The 10,397-nt window shown below is 33.6% G+C and overlaps 1 long non-coding RNA gene and 1 other non-coding gene across 2 annotated transcripts; one reads left to right on the forward strand and one right to left on the reverse strand.

The window, feature by feature from the left end:
- The first annotated feature begins 2,252 nt into the window (after positions 1 to 2,252).
- Positions 2,253 to 2,354, forward strand: LOC145607533 (small nucleolar RNA R71). The gene has a single exon (XR_014105577.1). It is a non-coding gene; the product is annotated as a small nucleolar RNA R71 (small nucleolar RNA).
- Positions 2,355 to 5,217: 2,863 nt separating this feature from the next.
- On the reverse strand, positions 5,218 to 8,106 carry LOC145585991 (uncharacterized). Its single transcript, XR_014100774.1, has 3 exons — positions 7,848 to 8,106; positions 7,502 to 7,683; positions 5,218 to 5,843 (listed from the first exon to the last, which is right to left on the reverse strand). It is a non-coding gene; the product is annotated as an uncharacterized LOC145585991 (long non-coding RNA).
- Positions 8,107 to 10,397: the final 2,291 nt, after the last annotated feature.

The following is a 10,397-nucleotide window of genomic DNA, read 5'->3' on the forward strand; positions in this document are numbered from 1 at the left end:
CTTGAACTTCAAAAACAAATTTTTCATTCTTCAACTTCAATCTCATCCGCTTCTTCCTAGAAGACCTTGCCTTTTTCTTAGCCTTGTTCCTTCTTGTAAATAGGTTAACACCATCTACTTCATTGGAACCATCCTCCTCCTCTTGAGGACCAAGCTCGAACCAATATGGAATATCTATTACCTCTTCGTCCATGGTCTTTGAAAGCTTTTCTTCTTCACTAAATTTCATTCTATCAAACTTCATAAGCACATCATAAAAAATCTCATAAACATGGTTAGTTGAAGAGTTAATCACACACACATTATCCAATGAACGAAGGGAATTATCATTCATGACTCCTTTCACAAAAGACAAGGATTCATGCATTGGTTTTAGCTTAAAACTCTCTTTTTCATTACCAACAAACAAAGTGATACGGCCTCCCTTAACATCTATTAGGTCACCCGAAGTAGCTAAGAATGGTCTCCCTAGAATAATAGGAATGTGGTCATCCTCCTTAATTTCTAGCACAATAAAATCTACGGGAATTGTGAAACCACCAATCCTAAGGGGAACATCTTCAACTCTTCCTTTTGTGAACTTAATAGATCTATCGGCCAATTGCAAGCTCATGTTCGTAGGAAGAAGTTCTCCTAGCTTAAGCTTCTTGAACACCGAGTAAGGCATAATTCTAACACTAGCATCTAAGTCACACAAAGCATTTTCAAACAACTTACTTTTGATCTTGCAAGGAATAGAGAAATTGCTCGGATCTTTCATCTTATATGGTGAGTCATTGTGAATCAAAGCACTACAACACTCACCAAGCTCTATCGAATCTACCTCATTGCACTCTCTCTTGCCACTCAAAATATCCTTAAGGAATTTGGAATATCTAGGCATTTGGCTCATAGCTTCGATGAGAGGGATAGAAAGATGGACCTCCTTCAACATGTCAAGAAATCTCCCAAATTGTTCATCTAACTTGTGGGAATATGGAAGGTCGGGTTTTCTCACTTCCTCTTGCACTCTCTCAACACTATTATTTTTCTAAAGGACTTCCTCCTTGCTCACACTCTTTGACACATCTTTCTTTTTTTCCTCACTTGAGTCACAATCACTCTTCCTCTCATCCTCCTCATTATTCCTAGAAACTCTCTATTCAAGCACTTTTCCACTCCTTGTGATGATAGAATAAACGGGTTTCTTAAGATCAACTCCTTGAGAGGGTAGTGAAGAAGGGCTAGCACAATCTTTCAAAGTGTTAGCTAGTTGAGTGATTTGGGTTTCAAGCATCTTGTTGTGTGTCATCATCTCATTGAACTTCTTATCACTCACCGACATGTAGGTGTTAAAAATCTTTTATTGGTTCTCAATGATATCCTCTAAGATAGTCTTGGAAGATGGGGGTTGAGCATAAGAATTATCACCATTTCCTTGAGGTCTTGGAGCAAATCCGGGTGGGGGTCCCTTTTGGTTGTTATTTTGAAAATTTCCCCTACTTTGATTGTTCCAATTACCTCGGCCTTGATTGTTACCAAAATTTTGGTGTTGGCTACCAAGGCCATGATATTGGCCTTGATTTCTATACCCTTGGCTTTGGTTTTGAGTACTATAACCTTGGTTGTTATAGTTACCTAAGAAACCTTGATTTCCTTGGTTCCTATAACCACCATTGTTGTAGTTATCAAAATTACCTTGTTGGTGAGAATTCCTATTCCCAAAATTCCTTGGACCATCAAATTTGTGTCCATTGTTATTATTAGAAACAAAATTCACTTGCTCACAATCATTATTTTCAACATCATCATAATTCTCAAAAGCATTTCGACAATTTGAAGAATCATGGTCATAAGACCCACAAACATCACAAAAAACACAACTTGGCATATTACTCGAAGTAGAAGGAGGAGTAGAGTTATAAGGTGTACCTCTCCCTTTTATGTGGGAGGGAAGACTTGGTGCAATCGAAGAGGCACTCTCTAGCTTGGCTTTAATCAATGTCATCTCCTTTCTCAAGTTTGAGATTTGGGAAGACAAGTTATTGATTGCATTAAGATGATCAACCGAATAAACCGTTGATCCACTCTTGCTTACGGACTCTCTATCCCCCTCTTGCCAATCCATGTAGTGACGAACTACATCCTCAATTATATCTACAACCTCTTCTTCGGTCTTGTTCATAATCGGGCCTCCGGCTCCGGCATCAAGACACGACTTCCCTTGGGGGCTCAATCCTCCATAGAAAATTTGTATAATTTGATAGGTTGGAATTCTATGATGAGGACATTTTCCTTGATACTCCTTGTATCTTTCCCAAGCCTCATACAAACTCTCACTAGGTTTTTGCTTGAAACTTTATTTGGATTAGAGTTCTTGCCTCGGCGGTCTTCTTTTGAGGATAGAAGCGAGAAAGAAACTCCTTAGTAACCCCATCCCAAGTTCTCAAGGAATTAGGTTTCACTTCCTTGTCCAACCATTCTGAAGCCCTTTCAATTATAGAAAACGAAAATAGCTTGAGCCTTATGAACTCTTGAGAAACCCCATTGACCTTGATGGTATTACAATACTTCTCGAACTCTTTGAGATGGTTTAGTGGGCTTTCATGCTTAACTCCACTAAATTGCCTTCGTTCAATCATTGTTATCATTGCTGGCCTTATCTCAAAGTCATTGGCGGGAGTTGTTGGTGGAGCTATGCCACTCTCAAACCTATAAGCATCGGGAGTTCCCAACTCCTTCAAAGCAACTCCTGGATTATCTCCCATGCTTACTTGATCCTCATCTTCTCTTTCTTGGTGAATTTCCTCTCTTGGAGAGCTTGGACCAAAGACAAATAGCAAAAAGCACCGGCTCAAACCCGGCTTAAGGCACCGGTTTGAACCGGTGCCAATGTGGGGGGTGCCAATTACCCCCCTTTTTGCCACCGGTTCAAAACCGGTGCCATAAACCGGTTTTGGCACCGGTTAATCGGTGCCTTAAATAGTTCCGCAAAATATTATTTTTTAGCGGCAGCTCTTTTAGGCACCGGTTAACCGGTGCCTTTTTGGTATTTTTTTTCTTTGTTCTTGCAATAATAATAAAAATTATATAAAAACACCATGTAAATTATAAAATACGGAGTACAAACCAAACATCAGTAATCGATATAACAGAAGCAAAAACAATGAAATATAATCACATTATATTCAACAAGTAAATTGTTATTGTACAATACAAAAAAAATTACAATGAATTATAATGAAATTCAACTCAGAAATTGATATTGTACAACAAAAAAAAATTACAACATCAAAACAATTCCAAAATCAAAGTCTTGAATCCTTGTTGCATGAATTAACACCTTCATCAATTAAAATCCAGAAATTATTAAAACTAAAAAAAAAATACGAAAAACAAAAACCCAGAAAACTTATGCATGAAAGAGAAAGAGAAAAGGACGAAAACCCAAATAAATTGCCCAATAAAACCCAGAAAATCTACGAACTCCAAAACTTTCAAAAATCAATCAAACCCAACAATCAATTAAACCAAGCAAACCCAGAAAATCAATTAACCCCAAAACTTTCGAAAATCAATTAAACCCAGATTTTTCGAAAAATCAATTAAGTGCAAAAAATGACAAAATCAATTAACCCAAATAATTCAAAAATCGATTACACCAATCAATTTCGAACAATATTACAACAATCAAACCCAAAAAAATTAAGGCATATAACATAAATAATTAAACCCAGAAACCCTTACCCCGAATAATTAAATCCAGAAACATGCACTAACCTCAAATTTGACCTGAAAATAAGCGGACTTGGTGGCGGCGGTGGTTAGTGACGTTGGTGGTGTGGGCAGAAGACAGAAGAGAAGTCGGAGATCGAGAGGACAAGAAGATTCACCGAATATTTCTTTGATATTAAATGGCAAAATCAGATGATTTTTATTTTAGAGAGAAATTGGAAGGAAGAGGACAAAGAGGACAGAGAAGAAAGGTCGGAGAGAGAAGGAGGAGAGGAGAGGAGAGAGAAGGAGGAGAGGCGCCGAGTTCAGAGGAGAGAGAAGGAGGTTAGCTTAGGGTATATAAAGGACAAAGGCCGGTTTTTTTTTTGGCGCACCGGTTCAGTGGCACCGGTGCAAAGTGGTGGCCTTTTTATTTTTGGCACCGGTTTGAGCTGAACCGGTGCCATTGTTCTTGGTCTAAATCCCCGCCCAATTTTAGGCCGTTTTTTGCCACCGGTTTGGCCTGAACCGGTGCCATTTGGGGGGTTGCCTTTTTGTATTTTTCTACTAGTGATTAGCAACCCTTATCCTTGTTATTATTCTCTCGATTTTTGGATCAAATGGCATTAAAGTCCTTCCTCTTATCCTACGCATACAAAAAAACTCAAAGCAAATATCAATAGCACGGCTACAAATGTAGCCTAAATTGAAAAATCTTTTTATATTTTTTAGATTAAGTGAAATAGACTCAACAACAATAGCAAACAACTACGCCATTCCCCGGCAACGGCGCCATTTTTTATCTAGGGCGGGACTAGGTCGTTGAAAACTAATCTACCCTCGATCAAAACAAAATTTGTAATCTCTCAACACACCCTTATACCAAGCATAGAGTAAGTCGAGGGTCGAACCACTAGGAATGGGAGATGAATGCTAAATCTAAGCTATTTCGAAGTAATGAAGTAAGGTGTGTATATTCTAAAAAATCAAACAATCAAAATGAAATCAAATTTATCAAGCACTAGAATTAGGATCCGCATATACTCGGAATGGATATAGCTAATTGGGATTCGAGATGACGAGTTGCGAGGGAAAATCAATTAAGAAATCAAGAGAGTAAGGTAGGATAATCTTCTAGAGGTCAAGCTAGCGTTAACTACGAGAGACTCTATCTAGGAACCTTGCAAACATACTCAATCGACAAAAGCAAGCCACAAATTAATTTTCCGTATCAATGCGAGCTTACAATGAATTCTAGTGTAACAATCAAAGATAGCTACTCTTCAATTAATCACACATGCGCTTAATCAATCAACCAATTTAATCACAACATCAACTCCATCAATTTCTCCCAATTAGCATCAATCCATTATTCATATATGCTTCACCATTCCCCTACCAAGAAAACTACTCACAATCCATTGAAATCAAGATCAAAACTAAGCTAATCAACAATTTCATCATCATCATATCAATAAAACTAATTCAATCACAAATTCAATTCAAACTTGAACAATCAACAAAACAATTGAAATGATATGCCAAAGATTGCATTAAAGTAAAAGAAATCCTTACAAATTTGCTTCAATTCAATGGAGAAAATGCTAGAATTATCAATCTTCAATCATCAATCAAGAACTTCTCTCTCTACAATATAGAGTTTCTCTCTCTAAAATTGTAATTGTAATTCTTCCCTCTAATTTCTAAAAAATTACGCACTTCTAAAAATAGAATGAAAATCTATATATACTAAAACTAACCAAGAGAAATTAGTTAGATCGTCCCCAAATAAACCCGAACAGGCGCGGCCAACTTTAAGGGAAAGCGCGGTCGCGCAAATCTGGGTACGGAACAGAGACCCAGACAGGCGCGCCCGCGCCTGGGAACAGGGCAACCCTCTTCACTATCATGTCGATGCTCCTCGTGCGTTCCAGTTAATGCTCTTGATAAACACGGGACCTTGCAGTTTCTAAACTCCATGTTTGTGGGTTCAACACGAGAAATCATGCCTCCACGGCTTGAATGCACATCCTAAGGACTTTAGGAACTTGCACTTCTCCATGCTTGAGCTTCAAATGGAGAACATTAGGCATCCTAATCAATGCCAAACTTGGGAAAAGGCCTCGGGAATCTTGGATAACGACCCTAACCTGAAAAATGAAGCAAAACAAGCAAATACAAGAGAAAATAACGAAATAAACCAAGAAATGCATAAATAAAGAAATTCAACTAAGAAAATGCAGCTTAAAAGAAATAAAGAGTAAAATTAAGGAAAAGCTAAGTAAAAGAGCTATAGAATAGCATGAAATTTACCCTAAAAAGAACCAAATGAGTGCCATAAATGACACTCATCATTAAGAGGTTCCTATGTGTATTATTAAGCCATAGCTAATCGATATAAATAGGAGATAAGAGTAAATTATATATTTGAATGCTAACCACTTTCTGTGTTCCCGAGGTGCTTCTTTGCTAGTTAAGCTGATAGGGAGTCAGAATATTGGAACTAATATAATTCACCAAAGATTTATTGCAATATTAAAGAAAAGATGGAATAACAGTTTGATATATTTTGAAGCTGAAGCAACAATAATTTTAAGATAGGTTAGCATAAGAGAGAAAAAGTAAAGAAAGCAATAATATAATAGAAAATTTTCAGAACTCTGATCATGAGATTGTATTATAGCAGAGAATTCAACTTGTCAAAACAATAAACTAGCCTATCTACACCTTTTTCTAGCGGAAAACAATAAATATATATTTTTTTAACAAAAGAGACGAAACTTATATCACATAAGGATGGTTATAAAACCTTCTTTAATACCAAAGTTTCTAACTTAAAGAGGATGCCATGATGCTATAAAGAGAAAATTAGCAATCATGCCCCTAATAGAAACCGAATTACAGAGGAAAGTAGCTTAAAATTATGAAATGAATCAGAATAAGTAGCTAAATAAAGGAGCATCATAAAGTAAACATAGAGGATCCAAGTTGTAGGCTAGTTCTTCCGTATAAATATAGCTAAGAGGAGGGGGAGAGAAGGACTGATAAACCGTGTCATCATCAATATAGAAGCATAATATGTATATATTTCTTAGAATCCAATATGTCAAAGCACATCTATCTTAAGTAATAGCAATAATCCTCAACCCCGTCCTAGAAATTTGAGGTAGCTTGTATATACTATAATCAAGTTTCATGTTCTAACACTCCCCTTTAAATTTCTTAGACAATAAGCTACATCCGAAATGAGCAACTAGAATATGGCACCACTTCAACAAAATTTTCATGAAGCTACACATATTTTGATCTGATAACATAGCTAAAAGTTAAAAAAAAGAATCACCCATTTACAGAATAAAGGAAAAAGAGAAAAACTATATCATTAACATCTTAGTAAATAAATGGCCAGTATGTGAGAAGAAGACATGCTTCTTCATTGTTTTATAGAACAACATTATACAACATACCCTAGAAATGTTGTACATTCAATTCTCATGCATCATTTCGATTGACCCTCGTAATTTGATAAGTTATAAGGTAATAACCTGATAACTTAATAAATTACTTATAGAATACTTGATTTTTATCATATTATTATCATAATGCCATTTAAATAGTCTACCAAATCCTTCAATTATTCAAAAACTTCAAATAAAAATACCAAACGCCACCACAAAATCACAAATTAAAATAAAATACCCAACTCAATATAACAATAATAAATGAATAAAAAAACCATGTTAATCATGAACCACAAAAAATATATGAAAAAAAAACCAATTGCAAATAATGATAATTAGTGATTCACCCGAAAGAAATCATTGCGTGCAATGCTAAGGCCTTCAATGGTGAATTGGGGCGCATCAAACATTGTTTTACAGGTTAATGGAAAAGAGGAAACCTCCCTGTAATTGTCGATTGTGTTCCATATTTTGGGAATGGTTTTCCGTCCTTTAAATATATACCATGCTTTTAGTCTACATTCACTGTCTGCTAAAAATGATCCACAAAAAACTCCCATTTAATCAAAGCAAAATTGAGGTTTTGCCATTCAATTACTGAAATTAGAGCTTCAACACATATCAATTGATTAAATTAAAGAATAGTGTGAGATTAAACCATAGATTATGAAATTGATTTTGAAAATATGTTACCTCAGAAGCTGATTTTAATGGAGAACCCACAATACGCTTGCAATTACCAATCGCAACAACTATAAATAGATGAAACCTCCTTAGCTTTGCTGCACAAAGAAGCTCGAAAGTGATGGATTTAAAGAGAGAATGTGATAGCGACAAATGGGGTTGTGGGGAATTGGGGATCTAGCTTACAAAGCTTAAACCTAAAACTTAAGTGGGTTGAAAAAAGTAGAGAGAGATTTAATGAGGAAACAAATGCCCGAAGAAAAATGAAGGGAAAAGGTACAGGGGCATAAAACGCTTTAAAGTCTAGCTACAGTAAGCTTAAGGTTTTGTAAAGTTTATTAATTATTAAAATAAAAATTAAGTAAATAAGATTATAAAAAAAATTATGAGCCAAAAATTATACAAGTGTCGCAAATTAGCAACCGTATCAATAACTATTGTAAAATTAGTCGCTAATCTCTTTCGGTCGCAAACACATTTTTTGCGACTGAATATTAGGTTTGTTGCATATATTATTCGCAAATTACCAATCGCGTAGCGACTACTGCAAAACCAGTCGCAAAATTTGCGACTATTAGTCTCTTTCAGTCGCAAAAGTATTTTTCCATTAGAATATTAGGGTAGTCTCATATATCAGTTGCTAAATTGGCTTTTTCTTGTGGTGCGCTACAATCAAATTCCAAATTATTAGGATTTTTCCTTTTCTTTTTTTAAGTGATTGATTCCAAAAAGGACTGGCAAAATGAAAGGAGGGAGTAATTATTATCTAGATCTTTAATTATAGAATAAATAAAACATCTTTAGTAAAAATATCATATACATAGTAGATTATAAATACAAGAATTTTATACTTATTTTTGTTAAGTAAATTACCTTTATAACCACTATTTAGGAAAGAACATCAATCAATAATTATATAATTTATTGATTGATAACTATTAGTTATTACTTATTATATAAAATATTACGAAAATATAATTTAAAATATATTGATAGCTAATTAAAGTTTATATCAGGAGAAAAGTTGAATAAGAAATAATATGTTGTCGGAATGATATGTAATAATATTATTTAAGGTTGCATAGTTTTGGAATAAATAACATAGTTTAATAGTGTGTACAAAGAAAATTTATTCGCAAGGTTAGTATGTAACTTTGAAATGTTGCATTTAGTTAACAAGAAAAATAACGCTTTCAAATACCACACTGAAATGCATAAAATAACCACATGCTCAAATGCTTAACTTCAAAGTACATATTTACCTAATCGGTGTTTTCATGACTATGTTTAATTTTAGTAAATTTTTCCATAGTTTAATCCACACTAATTTATGACATTTTTTTACATAGAATAAAAAAGTTGCAAATTGATATTAAGACCAAAAATTACTGTGCATGGCACTATCATATATATATGAGTATTTATAATGTTGTTAAATTTAAGAAGAAATAAAGTGTTGTACAATACTATAAAGATAGAGAAAAATAATGCCTTAGTTTGAATTTTTTACTACACATGCAAAATAATGCATTTGAATTTTCTACTACACATGCAAAGAACAACCTTCACGTTTTTAGCCGTTCATAAATTTAGGCATGAATAAAGCAAGGGTGTTTGTTTTTTATCCCTACAAATAAAGTAATTAAGAGTACTAAATTTTTTTAGGACTGCATGTATATATATTACCACATTTTACACATAGAGTTAACTGTTAAGAGTTAATTTTACAAATAATGTTATATATAGAGTTAATACTTAAGAGTTAAGACAACATACCATTTAACAAATACAACAATTTTAATTTTATGTTTTTTAAAATGAGATGCATAATACACTACGTTATTTTACATTTCTTTTGGGTTCAATTCAAGCTCATGATTTCATGAGCTTTACTCAATTATGGGCTCAGGGATACTATAAGCACCAAAATACCAACTGCAAACAATCAGTAAAAATGACAATTTTACTATCCATGGCTTATGTGATTCTTATAATTTTCGATTCTAGCATCCGCAACAAACGATCAACTGTCAATTTGATCCCAGTTAGGTATTATCATATTTAATAATACTAACATTTTTTGTACCCTATGCGTGCGTATCATATTTAATAAAAAATTGACATCAATTAGTTTTTCATTATTGTATACAGAAATTTTGATTGTTTCAAGCAAATATTAATGCTTATTTTTATTTATTTTCTTACATTTTTCTAAATCAATGTTTCATTGGATTTTGTATTTTTTATCCATTATTTTAATAATTTAAACTCAATATATTATTGAAGTGAAATACAAAATTTAATGGTTTAAAACTTTCGCTTAAATAATTTTGATTTTTTTTATCAGGTTCAAACTTTGAATAATTTTAATAAAGTGAAATAGTTTGATTTATATAAGATGATTTAGATATTATTGAATGATAATCAATATTTAGCTATGTTATAGAATTTTGGGAAAATGTCAAAATTTTAGTTAAAATTTTTCTGGAAATATTAATATTGTTTATTTAATTTTTTTTATAAGAGTACATGTTTCATTTTTTTATAAGAGTACATGTT

Source organism: Chenopodium album, chromosome 2, assembly GCF_948465745.1.
Source record: "Chenopodium album chromosome 2, dcCheAlbu1.1, whole genome shotgun sequence".
NCBI classification, from domain to species: domain Eukaryota; kingdom Viridiplantae; phylum Streptophyta; class Magnoliopsida; order Caryophyllales; family Amaranthaceae; genus Chenopodium; species Chenopodium album.